The sequence below is a fragment of the Lonchura striata genome, chromosome 1 (assembly GCF_050655825.1).
Source record: "Lonchura striata isolate lonStrDom1 chromosome 1, ASM5065582v1, whole genome shotgun sequence".
In the NCBI taxonomy this organism is placed as follows: Eukaryota; Metazoa; Chordata; class Aves; order Passeriformes; family Estrildidae; genus Lonchura; species Lonchura striata.
Genome location: NC_140703.1, coordinates 25,414,328 through 25,431,410, shown reverse-complemented (window position 1 = coordinate 25,431,410; position 17,083 = coordinate 25,414,328). Strand labels below are relative to the sequence as shown.

At 41.0% G+C, this 17,083-nt stretch overlaps 1 protein-coding gene across 3 annotated transcripts in view; it reads left to right on the top strand.

Annotated features, from left to right (window-relative positions):
• Positions 1-16,119: 16,119 nt before the first annotated feature.
• CCDC80 (coiled-coil domain containing 80) overlaps positions 16,120-17,083 on the top strand; it is a 31,168-nt gene continuing 30,204 nt past the window's right edge. For 2 of the 3 annotated variants that reach the window (XM_085571989.1, XM_021548886.3), the window contains exon 1: positions 16,149-16,786. The gene's annotated coding sequence lies outside the window, so the exon portion shown is untranslated. Of the gene's footprint in view, positions 16,787-17,083 lie in introns of all 3 variants that reach the window. The other variant, XM_021548887.3, reaches the window with a different exon arrangement.

Below are 17,083 nucleotides of genomic sequence, written 5' to 3'. Positions count from 1 at the left end.
AGAGAAAATCTTGGCCTCCAGAAAGCCCTTTAGAACATGTAGAAGAATTTATGACTTTAATTCCATCATGAACATTTCTGCATCACAGCACACCAAAGAGCATCAAACCTCCTTTATTTTTCATTCATACAGAAGTTGCCTTAGTTCTGTCAGTAAGAGACCTTGAGACCATCCTATTGGTTCATCAAACTCAAGACACTTCACATGAGCATCTAAACTAGGTTAGACAATACAACCTGCCTCTTCCTCCCTCCATTTCTGCCTTCCATAAAATGAAAACCCTTCCACTTTGTAAAGAGCTTTGAAATCTACAGAAGAAAAAAAAAAAACAAACTGAAATTCAGTGAACCATCAACCAGATTAATTATCAGTATGTGGACTGAAGGATGCCAAGATCTGATGCCAAAGGCAATGCCTGCTGAAGGCATTTATTTTTCAAATAAAGGATTTACCTTTCAATCTCAGTTGAAGAAATTAATTGTTCAATATTTTGCATTTGAACTAGCGAAGACAACTTAATTCAAAATTGGAACCTGAGCAGCCCCAATGAATCAGTGGCTTTAATTCTCATTACATCCAGAATGGCAGGGCCCAGCTGGGAAAGGAAACCAGCTACCTTCTCACCAGTTGGCAACAGTCAAGGACAAAGTGCACGGAGTAAGTAAGTGCTTCACTTCAGACACTTGAATGAAGTAATGCTTTATAGAGCTAATGTAAATACAATTCAACGGAGAAGATGCTGGCAGGAAGCCACAGGAAGGACATAAATTCATAATGCTGGAAGACCAGCTTGGCTTGGCCTGCTGAAGTAGTTCGCAAAGCAATCCAGAATTTCATATAAATAAACTTTTTACCCAGGTAGTAAACCAAGAGAACGGCTGGATTTCTGGATTTTCTATCAGATGTCATGATTCAACAGATGGTTCAATTTCCTCTACAATTCACCCTTGTTCTGAAAGAACAAGTAAAATGAAAGAGGTTCTCAGATATGTCTGAGTTGTTTCAGCTAGCCAGTTCACAACACAGTGACACTGGACAGTGCACAACACAAATGAGAAGATACTCCCTTCTTGCTCATTCTTGCTTCCACTGCTCCCAGGAGCTAATTGTCCCAAACTAGGAGTTCTGGGCTGTGAACACGTATCTTTAGTGGCTCCTCCAAAGGGGAGAAGCTCTCAAAATGTTCCTTCAAAGAGGAGCCACAGAATCCTCTTGGATTATTGGTTACTGATGTTCTGCAGCCTTCCCATTTGCCCCTTACAATCTCTTTATAAACAGTCTTATGAATGCTTACGAATCCCTCTAACACCTGGTTCAACTGACAGAGGAATAGCACTGGAGATGGATAATGTCCATAAGCATTTGTCCTAACTGGCATCTACAAATAAATATTCTGACAAAGGCAACCTCAGCCCAGTGAAAACATCGCAGAGGGCTTTCACTTCTGTTCATGGCAAATAAAGTAGCTGTATTTCCTATCATCAGTACTGAATTGTGCCAGATTCAGTGTTAACTCAGTGAAGATCCTCAGTTTACATCACTGTTTACAGGCTGCAATAGCCCAGATTTCCAGAAATGTAGGGCTATTCCTTACAGGCTTTCCACTTTCTTCTCCCTTCCTTCAGCTTGAACCTGTGCAGTGACTGATCACAAATACCTACTCAAGTATATTCTAATGTTTTTGCTCCTTCCCCTGAACAATTCTGCTATTGTTAGTATTTTGGTGATTTTTTTTTTTTAATCGCTAGCTTTGTTTTCTCACAGTCTTTCAAATAAGCTGGAATCACATAATCCTCAAACCACCTTCCCTTTAATTAGAGAATCACTATGTCTGAAAATGTATCTATGGCCACCAAGACTGCATATTGTAACACAATGTACCTACAGATTCCTTATCCCTGCTCTGGTTTTGAGGATGAAACAAAATTGTGTCCTCTCAAACCATCCAGGACCACAAGGCTTCATAGACATAGCATTCATCCCAGTATCTTACAGGTATTACAGCTTTCCCTGGGGTAACAGATTCCCTCAGGCCACCATCTACACAATGTTCAGAAACCAAGGAAAATATTGCAAGTTGTTGCTGAACAGAGCAAAGCAGCATGCTATGCCTGCTCTGCAGGAAGACACCTGGGATGTCTGAGCTCAAGAGGAAGACTGTGTGTGTAGCTTCCTCACTTATATCTGGAGTTCACATTGTGCACTATGCAGTCCATGTCTTCAGCCTTGACTCTAATCCTTCTCTGCACCTATAAAATTTCTGTGAAGATTAAGGTTTGCTCCAAGCCCTGGTTCAAACAAATTTTAGCTCTTTCTGAAGTCAATAGCTTAGGTCAGCTCTCCAATGTGCTCTTCCTCCTCTTCCTCATCAGGACTTCTAATTTTCTAACTAAGCTGGCACTCAAACTCTGAACTTGGAGGGTCAGTTTTCTCACATCCAGGACTTTCATTGCCATCTCAGATTTGTCACACTGACATTGGGTGCTGCAGGCAATGATTTGAGACCTGCCACTGTCAAAGTGGAAATGAAATGGGCAAAGAGCAGCAATCATAAGCAAGTAATTCATAATCAACTCCAATCTCCCAGCCAGGGCATGAGGAGAGAAAAGAAGAAGGGGATCATATGCTATAGCAGAAGTGGACAGATGAAAATACTTTCAGAAATAGTGGCAGTGTGTGAAGAGTTAGGACAGTAGTGCATACAGAGCTATTTTTAAAATCAAAGGAAAAAGTTTCCCAACCATGATCAGGGTAGAAAGAAAGGTGCTGAGAAGGGAGAATTTAGTGGTGAGTTGCAATTTATGGCCTGCATCCTGTTATCAGCTACCAGTACCTCAGCCAATTTGTTTAAGCTCCGGTAGGCAAGGCCATACTCTCTCAGTCAACTCGGCCTGGGTGAGCCTAAAAGTTCCTGCCTGGCTTTGAAGCCTGCCCTGTGCTCCACCTGCTGCCCTCCTAGTGTGGTTTTGGATCTCTATCCTTTTTGGATTGCCTTTTATATGCACAGCTGCCTGACAAGTTGCTGAACTGTAAAAACCTTCCTTGAATCAGGGCTGCATAGTCATTGCTACCCATGCAGCACGCCCAGTCAAATGGAGCAGGACACTTTGGGTTGTTCAACAAACCCACATCTAACACTGTAGCATTTTGTGGCATGGAAAAGCTGCATTAATGGGAATCCTATATTTTGTCACTAAGGTCAGAAAAGGCAGAAATACAGAGAGGAGGTGATGAGAGGCCCACGAGTAGCAGCAACAGAAATAGTACTTTCTAAAAAATGAATCATACATTCCAGAGCTAAAAATATGCATTTTCTTAAGACTGGCTGCTTTAACAGGACATTTATAGTCCATGCATTTAGGAAGCTTTTCAAAAATTACATGAGAATGAAGAATCATCTACATGTTTGTTCATATACTTTTCCCCCCTCTTCTGCATCATTTTATTGACTAGATGATGAGAGATAAACCCACAGACAAGAACAGCAGGTCTGAGTCGGTGTCCTATGCAGGCTAAAATGGAGTAAGACATTGCTGAAGTCTATTCTAAATTGAAGGAGTGACAGAGAAAACCACTGAATTTCTTACAATCTTTGTTTCCTTATTTACAGACTCTGGCTGTATTTCATAAGAGCCTCTATTGCAGAGTCTTACCTATTAATAAATGTCAGCTTCCAGTTTAGGAACTCCAATAGGAAATAATAGATATGGACAACATTATCCCCCAAGACAGGCCACAATGTGTGAAACAGGAAAAACCCACAGCACTGCCATAATATCTCCTTTGTGAATGGCGCGACAGGGACTGAGGCTTGTATTTATGGGAGTCTGTAGAGATCCACATAAAAACACTGGCCTGAGATGGGTCAGTGAATGTACTAAATGAAGGCACCATGGCTTTGTTTAGCATTGTCTCACTTGATTCTAATAAAAACACTTAGCAATGCCTAGACACATGTATTTCTGACCTGTTACATAGTGTGTTATTACACTTGCTTCCTGGAATAACAGAAAGGGAACTGACCTCCTACAGACATGGATCTGTGGGCAGAGATTTTTATAAGTAAAACAGGTTTATCACACAAAATGGCTTTTGGTTATCACTGCATTGCATGCACCCTCACAGCTTCTGCTCAAACTACAGGCTGCCTTCTAGAGGGCACACAGTATTCAGCACAAATAATGGAGAATTCCCCCGGGGTAAAATGTGTTCATTTTTTCCTCACACACATGGAGTAGAAAGCTTTAAGTACTATTTTTCCCCCTACAAGTGAGTTTGGCCTGCGCTGGGTGCTGCTGAGAGAAGAGCATATCCCTTAATCACACAGCCCTCTGGCTAGAGAGTCAGCTAGAGAGAAGGATGTGGGAAGAGATGTCTGCTTTGAATTAAGGGATTGTTCCAAAACTTTCTGTTGAATGCAAAAGCACACCACCAAACATGTGTGCTGTGAAACAGAGCAGAACAGAACCCATCAAAAGGGACACGATGGGAAGAATTTAGAAGGTACAAAGTAACTTCTCATTATGTCCCGTCCAAAAAAGCAAATGGAGAACCAGAGTAAGAATTACAATCACAAAAGTGAATAATTCAGTTATTAATTTGTTAGAGGATAAAAAAGGCTTCACCACTCCTCGAAACTACTACACTTCTCAAGCATAAGGTTTTCATTAATCCTTTTTTTAAATAAATTTAGAAAAAATATCGGTTAAAAAAAAAAAAAATCCAGTACTAATCCAACACTTTCCAAAATCTTAAAGTTTTAAAAAGTAGTACGGAAAATGGTTTGTTGCTTTCTAGACAGCTAAAGTTTATAGAAGGAGGCTATTGGTTTTTCTAGGACTGTATCATTCTTCTCCCCTCTCATCCTCAGAGATTTATAAATCTTGGAAGTTTACTATATAGCAGGTTCATCAAGTGGGGAACTCGTCAGGAACTTGTCAGCAAGGTTTCCATTTTAATAGGCCTATGATTAAGTGAATGGTATTTTAATTCACTCTAAAAGAGCACCAGCAAAATTTACATATTATACTTATTTGGGGGCTCTTTTTCCATGTAACATAAATGGACATAGTTTTTTACACTGACATTAAAAGCAAATGGAATCTGTGTATTACGATCCCCAGACCAAGACCTGAATGTGGGGTAGAACTCTGTGTACTGCCTGGGAACCAGTTATTGCTTCGCTGCACAATTTTTGTCGCATTTAGAATAAACTAACAGCTCAGATCCTATGGATCAAATGCTCCTCTCCTATCTGTTGGTTTAATTGCCGCTGCTGTCAAATGCAAGCATTTCTTCTCCTTGCAGAGCCACTGGCCGTTTATCTCGGTGCCACAGATAGGGAGAAGCCGCGTCCCGAGCACTCCGGGGACCCATCCCACGCGGCACTAGGTGGCGGTGCGAAACACCGACGGCTCAGCTCGGCGGCAGAATCGACATGTAGAAATCATCCCTTTTCTTTCTCTACCACACGGTGCTCCTGCAAATGAAGTCACACACTCACTCATACCAATCTAATCCACTGAAACCAAGGAAAGTGGCAAAGTTGGGGCTGTTCCATACTGAATATGGCCCTAACTTGGAAAATGTGTCAGGCACATTGTAATGTCAAGCAGCCAATTCAGTCACCGCCTTTCCTTAAAGCTTCTGGTGTAGCTGATTTTCCAAAAATTATATGGGGACGTCATATGTCTATTAATACTTAAGATTAGCACATGGAACCCTAACAATATGAAAAAGAAAAGCTAGGAGGTAGCTTGCTGCTCTGCTGGGAGCTTTGGAAACCAAGTGAGTATCCCATCTCCACCCGGACCAGGGCTGTCAGCTGAATTTACATCTGAATTGCAACTGCACTGCCCCTTGCCTCTGAGGTCTGTGCTCAGTTACAGCTGCGTAGCTGCACTGGAGGCATTAGATTTGGCAGATATTAAAAGGGAGAATAATTTGGCTGTGCCCGTACAGTTCAGCTAATGATTTGCTGATGATGTGTGAGCCTGGCACAGCCCAGCTCCCTTGCCAAGAGCTGTGTCTGTTCTGCAGTCAGCAGGCTCGTGTTTACAAAAGGCCAAGTCACATCTGTAATCTTGGGTGGGCACTTCCTATTTTTCCCTCTTTCTGCACGGGATGTGTGTAGACACCCAACACTCTGCAGGACTGGAATGCCTGATTGAGATGGAGCAGACACAAAAGGCCAATGCAGACATCTGGGACTAAATCCCCTGCCAACGAGAGATTCTCTAGTTCTCTGGTCAGCTCAGATATTCATGACTCACAATGAGCTCTTGCTATCTCCCTTGGCGAGTTACTTGCAAAGTTTTAATACAACTCCTCCTTAGCCTCCAAAGCTTCACCCTGGACTTGTCTTTGACCAGTGATCCAATCAGTCTAGGCTCCTCAGCAAGAAATCTCCTCCTCTCTGATTCTTCACATCACAGGCTGATAGCTGGTTGTTCACCTAAGTTTAACATACCTATTTTTTTTACTACGTCCTCATATGTCAGTCTCTCAGTCTCTCAATCACCTGTGCTATTCTTCTCAAAGAAAATGAAATCTCTCCTTTTATAAATAGTACTGGTGTGTGCTTCAATCTGCTGCTGATCTTTCCATTACCAAAATTTCTTGACATTTTATAGCTCACCATCTGGCTGTGCATGATGGCATGCAGATGTTAGTCATGCCGATGTCAGACATTTTTGGCTACCAGTACAGCAATAAAGAAATATTTCTCTAACACAAAAACTTGAGATCTCGCCTTAAATGAACTAAGTAATGAAAGGCTAGTTCTGTACTGGGGTCCCTTTGCTTTTTGCTGTTGATGAATAACATCACATTTTGCCACTTACATTTGGGAAAAATAGTACTCATTCTTCTCCTTCATGCTGTTCCTTAACAATCCCTAAAATCTCTTAGCTAAAATGCCCCCACACCACTGCCACCAAGTTAATTGACAAAACTTTAGCCACTACCACATGGCCTGACACTCCTGCCTCCATACTCTCATTGTCCCTTGAGCCCTGCATCCACCTTGTCTCAACAGAGATTATAATCTCTCTGAACAGGAGATTTTCTTCATGTGCTGGGTGGTAGCCTGCAGCTACAATAAAATCACAGCCGTGGCCATGGTTGAAACCATAAACTCCTTGCAGGAATTCATAGCAGTTAACAAGAATAAGGTTTTTTCAGATGTAATAGTATATTTCCAAGGGTGAGATTAAGGGCAAATAGGATCAGCGTGCTGGCTACAGTTTTAGCGCCAGACAAATATTGGCAATAGATATGTGCAGACAGTTTTCACGATGAGGTGGGTGGCATTAGTTGATGAATGAAATGGTAATTTCCAGTGGGTAGTTTTTGATAAATTGCAGTCTTGTTAGTCTACAGTAGGACTGGGTTGCTTTCTCTGTTTGCTTTTTGGAGGGTTTTGTTTTGGTGGTTTCATTTTTTTTCGTTTTTTGTTTGTTTGGTTTTTTGTTGATTTTTTGGGTTTTTTTTTGTTTGGGTTTGTTTGGGGTTTTTTTGTCTTCTGAAAGGGTTAGAAACTATAATCCAAGTGACACAATGAAAATCAGAGAAGAAAGTCTGTGGAAAAGGAATTAAATGGACTTGGTATCTGATCATCTCCTTTATGTCCAGCAGAGATGAGGCAGATCCCAAATGGTTTTGGAGAGCATGGATATATTCTTATGCTTCTGGAGATTAATAAATCATTTGTTATGGGAGGTGAAGTGAGCTGGTTGCTGTGATATTAGTCACCTCTGTAGAAAGGACACTGATGAGAACTGTAGCTCTAAATGCAGTGGCATTTCCAGCAGCAGCAGATGTGCTGCGTCAGCTGGAGGTGGTATCAGTGTCAGTTACACTTCCTTACTCCAAAAATGTGACTTTCAAAGAAAACTGAATGAAATAAGATATCTAAAGCATGTTTCAGCCATGCCTACATTACTGTGCATTACTTAGAACTTAATCTCTTCTTGGTAGATAGAGGTTTTTTGGTTCCTTGGTCTTCATTTCGAGTGCATGAACACACATATACAGTCATAAATTTTGCTTTTGACTAAATGATGTCAGCTATATCTTTAATCTCCCAGTGCTGACATACATGACTAAAAAAGCTTTAACAGTTCTGGTCATTTGTGCGTTAAATTTTTATTGCTATTAGAAAAATCCCAGGTCACCTCCACTTGGTGAAAGCAGGAGTTTGTTATAGCAATTATGGAAAAAATAACAACATCCAGACATGAAAACTTGGACCAATTATTTCACCTGGGATCTCTTTCAGCACATATTTGCTTTCTCATTTTTTTCTCTCTCCTCTTTAATTTTTGGAAGGCTGTGGTCTCTCTTAACTTTTCAGCTTAATTGTATCCTATAAATATGAGCAAAATACAAGAATCTTCACTGAACACAGGAACCTTGCCATTGATTTCAAGGCAGCTGGGTTCCATATATCAGGAACACATGTGGTTTCACATACAAGGCTGTCTTTAACATAAAAATAAGAAAGCAAAACCAGCAATGGAAATATCAGTCCTTACTGTGTATTTCTCTGAAGAAATCTGTTATACAGATTTCCCCCTCCTTTGTGTTATTTTTGAGATTGTGAATTGCAGGGGAGTTTTTATCATTAACACAACTCTCTAAGCTGAGGTGACACTGAGGTGACAGTCTTCCAGCTCTTCCTGGGCCTTCTGACACTTCCAGCAACTCAGCCCACTCACTCAGAAATCTTGGCAGTACTGAAATGCTTTATTCCATGTATTTAGATAGAAGCTGCCTGGACTAGAAAGTCATTCTCCAATCATAAAATACATACAGAGGTACCAAACTCGCTGGCAAGAGCTAACTGCACTGTAGTCACACCTGTGCTTCAAGTTCCATGAGCAGCCCACAATGATCTTTTGGAGAAGGGCACTGAGGGTTTTTCTCTGAGTGTTTAAAAATAGAAATATGCATGGCCCCTGTATATTGTAAGGGAAACTCATCCGAAAAATAAACCTTGAAATGCTATCTAATATATAGACCATCAGATGTGTCATTTCAGATGCAAGCCTCTACAGGGGTATAATCCAAGAACAGCAGCAATATATTAATAAAACATGATTTGACCACATTTTTTCTGGCAGATAGTACTTTTGCACTGTAGCCCAAAATACATAATGAAATCCAGATCTCACTTGTTTCTGGAATGTCCTTTGTCAATAACTGTGAAAAATGTCTCTTACCCTTCAGTGCAAAATTGAGCTGTGGAATTTATGTGCATAAGTTCTTCCACCCTTTAAAAGTATTTTATCTTGAATGAAAATACTGACACTGATTGTGCCTGGCAGAGACCACTCCCTACCTCTGCTGTATATCTTAATCACTTCTGCACCAATTTTGTTTAAGTGAATTTATTGCCTGTGAAATAACTACATAATAACATCAAAAAAACCAGATTTTTTATTATTGTCTTATTAAAAAGTAGCACTAGTATTACTAATCAGCAAAGAGATGCTTATGTACATCTCCTCAATGTGACACACTCTATGAGGAATGACTCTTTTTTATTCTTTGATTTTTTTTTCTGCTAAGGAAACCATTAGGATTCAGCTGTATTGTTAGGTTTTGGCCTGGTGGGAATCTATCCACACAACATCAGTGTTCATTTTCAACCTGATCTGAGATTATGTCAAAGACTTAAAAAAAACAGACAAGAGAGCTCCTAATTCCTAACCTTTGGGCCAATGTCATGACTTCTCACACTATTTTTCACCCTCTTCCTGTTATCAGCAGAAAGCACCAGAGTAGTCAGCATTGTTCTGTTGGCAGGTGCTGGCCACTTGCCATCATCTCATGAATTATGCTTTAAGAACCCGCTATCTACATCATTCTTTGCACACTTCTACTTACAGAAGCAGCACAGGGAGGTCACAGGATTCATGTCCCATGCTGTGGAATGATGAGACTAACCAGGTTAGCCATTCTACCCCTCTCCCAGGTGAGTAGGTTCTGCCCCTACATAGCCACAGAAGGGAAAAAAATCTGTAAGGAAATGGGAATAACTGTATTCAGTTATTCCCAGCTAAAGAGAGTATTCAAGAGGATGTCACAGACCTTCCCAAAGCAAACAAAACCTCTGAAAGGAGGACATGGATCTTTTTCTCCCTCTAAATGAGATAGCTCCTGACTTGATTTTCTAAATACTTAAGTTTAAGCTGATACTTGTCCCCTTGTTCTCTGTCTCCCAGGAGACACTGGATAGAAGACACTGCTGCTGAAAACTATTCAAGAAAAGAACTAAAGGGCCCTGAGTTTCCAACTACTTGTACTACTTGTACTCCTTTTCCCCAATTTTTTGATTCAACCTATAGACACTGGGCCTGTGGAGCACCTGACAGAGCATCCCCTGTAGTGGATGCTCCCCTCCTCTGCCATCCATCAAGGAAAGATTCCAAAAATGTCTGGCAGAGAAGATCTGGTTCAGGCCAGAAGAGACAAGGGAGACCCAAAGGTTGTCACTGAGTGAGACACAGGAGTGCCTCTTTACATGAAGGAAAAGAGAGAAGAGTGGCTCCACTGAAGATTAAACACCATGATGTACCTGATAACTTATAAATAAAGACAAGGGCCACGAGTGCTTGCAAGTGAGCATAATAGCCTGAAAAGAAGAGTGGTACGTTATCCACACATTATATATCCTGCTGTCACTTTCAGGCTTGAACTGTCTTCAGTCTGACCTGAAGTAATGGGACATAAATGTTAAATTCTCATTTTTACCTCAGTCTTTTGCCTTGCCTTGCCTTCCCTCCACTGAGCCATGCAAGCAGCAAAGTGAGGTGGTACTTCAGTATGTGCTTAATTGTTTTTCTGACTTAAAACCATCAGAGAATTTCAATCTTCTCTATTGACTACCAATGAATGTTAGTCAGGAATGTGTGCAACCACATAACTAGTAATTTTTTTATATTCATCCCCAAGGCATTCTGACATGTAGACTGTGAGAGTAATCACTGTGCACAGCCTTGTTTTGGAAGGCTTCTACAGATGAACCGTGGTACAGTCTGGTTTTTAAACATGATACTACTCTATTTCTACCCCTTCAATTTCATAATCAAAACAAGTCTTGAAAAACCCAAACAAACAAACCAACATTTTAAAAATTTAAATTAAAGGGTGCAAGAAAAAAATTGTAAGGCAGGATATTTTAGGATAGGTCATGACTCACACAAATACATAAGGAACAATCCCTCCTGAATCAGTGGGCTCTGTTTTCTGGCAGAATCTCATTGAAGCTCCTCTACCAGTGGAGAGGAGATCTGAGTCTTCCCTGGTAAGTGAATGACTTAATTGTATTGCAGGACAATTTCGACTTGATCTTATTCCAAGTGTGCAAAGTCATAAGTTATTGTATTTGGGAAAAACAGCTGTCAAAGAGATTAGGGCTGGGATCGCTGCATTAAGAAACTAAGTATTTGTGCAGAGAGAAGTTGCATAAGCACCAGTTTCTATCCTGCTTGAATCCGCTTTGTACCACAAAGTGGGGCTGTGAGAACCATGAGGCAATTTCCCCTCTTGTTCAGAAAGGCTCAGCATCAGCTGGCAGCCCCCAGACAAAGGGAGAAGGGCAAAGGAAGCACATGAGAGAAAGGATGTGGCATGGATCAGGGTTCAGACCTGTGCTAGCATAAAGCCCTCTGCTTTTCACAGAGGTGTGAAATTGAGATGGGAATCCAAGCCCTTGCAGCTGTTGACTTCACTGCTGTGGCCAAATTCACTTAGCCATGCAGGCTTGTGACTTGGGATCTGCTTCAGCACTTTATGGGACAGTCTTCAACATCAGCATCATGAGCTGCCTTAGCACAGCTTCCCAGCAGGGTTCTATCCCTGCAACAGAGAGGGATGCTGGCCTCACCCACTGACTATTAAGTTAATTTAAGCCTCATTATCATCTCAAGAACAATTCCTGTGACTGTCTGTCACTATTCTGAGAGTGCCCCTGTGGTTTTCTGAATGCTTCACCTCAACAGATATATTGTAAAGAGAGAGCGCCTGCAGCGTGCTGCAGTGGCTTCACCAGCCCAGCTTGTGGCTGGGCAATGCCAGCCGCAAGGCCGGCAGATGGCAACATTTATATTCTTTTGCTCTCTGTATAACACTTCATTTTGGTGACCATAACACCAGTTTGCATCTGTCAGTTTGGTGCAGAACTTGTGTCAGTCCTGCCCAGAAGATATTTTGCTCTCCCCAGCTGATATTTCCATCCCAGATGCCAACCAGATGTAGAAAAAGGAATGGGTCCATGTGAGAGCTTCCTCTCACCAGCAAGCTCTGTAAACTGGACAGGCAGAGGTGCTAAAGTCAAGGTCAGCTTGAGCATAGGTCACTAATAACATCCAGGCATCAGAACTTCCCTAAATCTCAACTATAGCCTGAACTTTTGGGGCTGCAATCCTATCAGTACCTAGGAAGCTTAGCCTTGGTTCAAAATATTTAATGTTATAGTTAGTAATATTTATTTTTAAGGCTTGAATGTCATATTGCTTCACCAGTTTCTAGGCAACATTCTTGAGGACTCCAAAGAAAAATGTATATTTAAAAAGTGAAGATTCAAATGAGTTCAGCCAACCCATTAATCAAAAGCTCCTTTCTGTTTTAGGAGCTTGATCCAACTAACCAGGCACTGCTCTTTTAAGCACAGGTCACTGCATTTGCAAGCCTCCCTGTACTGACTCCCCTTCCTGCTCACATACAGGGGGCTGAAGTGCAGTTCCCCTGTTTGCACTACTTAGTTGTTATTTCTCCAGCTGCTGGCTGGGTTATGACCCCAGTCAGATTACCAATAATAGCTTCTTTCCCCCTCAGGAAAGTGAGAACCCAGCAGGGTTCAAGAAACCTGTCCTTTCTTAGAGCATCAACAATGTCTGGCTTCACAGGGTTCAGGCTCTGGTGCTCTCCACTCTCACAATCCCCCACTGGCATCAGCAGGGGAGCCTACACCTGCTTATCTGTCTCCCAGCTTCCCAGCACTGTCCAAAGCACACAATGCAAGGTTTCCTAAGCCCCTTGTTTCCTTTCACCTTCCTCGGCAGTAGTTCCTCCTACCCTCTCTGGAGAACTGCCTTGAAGTCTACTTAGAGGAAAGATCTCAATTGCCCCTCTGGCTGTCTTTTTCTTGCTGCTGCCTTATTTCTCCAGGTTTTGAAGGACTGAGAAGGAATCCTAGTTTAAGGGGCAATTGACATTCCCATTAATTATTTAGCAGCTGAAATAGTGTACACTGAAATTGTGTGCATACCTCTTGATACATTTGATATATTTAAGTCTGATACCTAAAGCAGAGTATAGAAAAACTTGCAGTGCTGTCATCCTTAAACAGATACATAATTTCCCTTTATGGACATAACATTAACTTTCAGTTCCTTATTAAAAGCACTCTAAGGGATACAGGTTTTTTGAATTGCATTCCACCTTTCTCAAACTGCTCATTTCAGTTCAGTGGGCTATGGAATTCAATTCCATAAGCCTCCAGTGAGCTGCACTTTTCAGGGGTGGATGTTATTTTGATCTCAGATTTTCCATGTAAAGGTATCCAGGGGAATTGATCATCCTTTTCTGATTACTTCCAGTTCAGCCAAGAAGGTCTCTTAAAGCCTTGATTTGAAGACTAAGCCAGAGAAAACAGCTACATTCTTGACCAAATTATCCCAGAGTTTACTAAGATACTCAGTAAAAATTTCAAGTAATTGCAATTACTTCAAGTCTGCATTTATCAAGATTTAATTCCTAATCATTGGTTATCCTTCTGCCTTCCTCTGCTGGATTAAAAAGCAATTTATTTGCAGATGTCTCTTTCCTGAGTATGCATGAGAAAATAATGAACAATGCGTGGCTGTGCCTTCCACATAGTTAATTCCCCACCTCCCTTTCAGAAGGATTATATCCAGCTATCACACTACTTTTTGAACCCTTCGAAATCCTTTTGAAAAGCCTGATGTGTACAGCATAAATCACATTATTGACACAACATATAACTTTCCAACTTTCATTGGGCTGCTGGCAGGCTGTCTCCTTGCTGCACTATCACACCAAAAGCCTATTTCCAGGGGCTTGTATACAGTGAGCTTCAAGTCTCTTACTGAATAGCTCCCTTCAAGTATGTTGACTGGATCTTGTGAATGTTTTATGTTTTTATTTTTTCTTCTTGCTGTAAAACTTTTCACTGGCCCTCTAATATATGTGTTCACTTTACTAGGAGTCCCCTATTGGCCTGTATAAATTATTTGCTTTCTAAGAAATTTTGATGTCAAATATTTCCAGCAGTCATTTCAAGTTTATTCCTTGCCTTGGACAAAGGTACTATCAAACATCAGTCTTGAGAATATCCCCATGGCTGCATGTTTGCTTGTGAGCTAGATCCTCCCTACACCTGCCTACAACCCATCATCTTCACTGATCTGCCACCTTTTGGTACACTTAAGGCAGATTTTGTAGCATGCTACTTCTTCAATCAGGTTGGGAAAGCAAAGGAAAGTTCTCACAGAAGTTCTTCAGCATATCTATAAGTGGACAGGACAGACAGCAAAGCTAATGTTGAAATCTGTTTCTTTCCTCTGCAGCCATGTACTGAATGTATTTTCCTTGGCATCATTTGACTTGTGTAGATGAGTGATGTTTTGTCTCTGTGTGGTTTCAAATTATTACCAAACCAAGCAAACTGAGGAAGCTTAAATTTTTTAATTGATTTACCCCAAATCAAATGCTTGGCTTCAGCACTGGAGGGTCACTTCTTTTTAAAATCTTTGTAATGAAACTAGATGAAACACTGAAATGACAACCTCATTTTTATTTACAGTCTGTTCAAAATATCATCATGAAGCAAGGTAATTTTTAATGACATTTTTTCCTTGTCATGATAAATAAACCAGCAGACTTGACACTAATTTAAGTGGAAAATGTTACCCACCCTTACTCCACAGAACTCCAGTTTTGTGATTCTTGTGAGGTACAGTCCCAGTGAATGTAAGATGTGATATTTTGGAAAAGGCTGAGCATTTTTGCCCTCGTGTTAACATGAGCACAGGCATTCAGCATTTTCTCCTACCTCTAGGCCAAACAACTGGCCACAAAACACAGACTGAATGCATATTACCAAAAGCATTACTAATGTTTAGAAGTGCACTTGAAACCTTAAATAAAAACTAAGAAAATAAGATAGAAAGAAAGGGAAGGTTTTTTCCTTTGAAACATTAATTTCAAAGAAAGTAGAAGGTGCACCTTCACCTCCAGACAATATAACTGAGATTAAATCTAGTGTGTTATCACAGACATGTAACAGCATCCCTGTCAAGAAGCAAAATCTTGGAAAACAGTTAAAGTAGTATTAAAGTCTTGGATATTTTTAGGTATTGCCCATCAACTACAATTAAGTGGTGTTTTACACTGAGGATGCTCAGCACACTGAAGCCAGTGTAAATCAGCTAAAGACCAGGTGTTGCCAGCAAGGCTGTGCCAGCTTACGTCAGCTCAATAGAAATGGCATTATTTATACCGTGAAGGGAGAGCAAAGGACATGACTCTGCCTTTACCCTTGTCTCTGTAGGTATTTTTGTACCCTTTCTCTCTTTTTTCCCCACTGGTGGTGAACATTCATATGAGAAATAGGTACGACTCTAATTTTAATACAATAGTAAACAACCTGGTCTCTTTAAAAACTACAAATTAACAAACAGTCATGCCCATGTGATGTTTGAGGAAAGAATATACTGACATACATGAGGATCTGAAAGAGTAACTGGCTGGAAAGTGAAAAAAAAAAATTATTTTATTGAGGAACTCTCAAAAAAAACAATAAAAAAAAAAGAAAAGGGGAAAGACAATGCAGAAACAATGAGGTTTTAAATAGTAATTCTTAAACAGCAGAGCTGTTATTGAGACTGATGGAAAACCACACTTTTTTATACAGACAGGGTCCATTTGGTGGGAGGAAAGAAAAAGCTGAGATCAGAGAACAGCAGAGAGCTCGGATGCGTGCAGGAAAGAGTTAAGGCTGGAGGCATCCTCTCTGAAGTGCTCTGTGATGCTGTGCAGTGTTTCAGCCCCCAAGAGCCTTCCTCCTCCTCCCTCTCTGTGGCAGAGTGGGGAGGAGGCGGGTTCTGCTGAGCTGTTAAATCCTGAGAGAAGTTTCCCCCATTTCCAGTGGCCACCGTTGTCTGAGGCTGGTTCGGAGCAGGGCTGGGGTTGCCGTGAAATTTCTGGGACCGCGGCCAGCCAAGAAGAAAAAAAGACGAGTGTTTTACAATCGGCTTTTGTCAAAGTGTGGAGAAAGGGGAAAGGGAAGCGACTATTTTTTTTTTTTTTTTTTTTTTTCTCCAGCATCACATTCCTGTGTTTTTCTTCAGCCTGGAAAATATATTAGTACGGTGCTTTCCTCTCTGGAAACAAAGGAGCCAAACAGGACTGAGGAAGCAAGGACTGAGAAGGTTTGGGAGGTTTACAAGAGAGGGACTTGGAGCAACCAGAAGTTCTCTTTTCTTAAAAGGAATCCCTGCCTGTGTGGGTAACCAGTACAGCAAAAATCCAGACCTGCAGGTAAATGGAGAAGCAGAGATCACAAAGGAAATTTCCGCTAACCTCATCCCACCTGTCAAGAAGGTGAAGAAGAAAGTTAAAAGACACATAACAGGCCCTGAAACCTGTAGGGTGCTTAAAGATAAATCACTGAACAACAGTAAAGCTGTATGGCACTGGTCTCCTTTTAAAGGAAAAAGACGTGAGAACTTGTCTCTGGCAGGGAAACGTCCCTGAGAGGGTAAGTTTCAAGTCAAATTTTTGTCTTTCTGCTTCTCTGTATGGAACATTTCTCTGTGTGTCTTCGCATGTGTGTGTAGTGAGTGTGAGAGAAACGGGGAGAGTGAGAGGGAGAGAAGGATGCAGATCATGGTGTCATTTTAGATAGACAGTATTGTGTTACAGAAGGATGATCTCATTTTTTCATAAAGTGATCCATTCTGGTTTTTTTCCAAAAATAACTGCAAAACTTAGAAAGCCACTAGGGCAGGACCGAGGTGTAATCAAGCACTTATAAATCACACTAAATTGCCAGTCT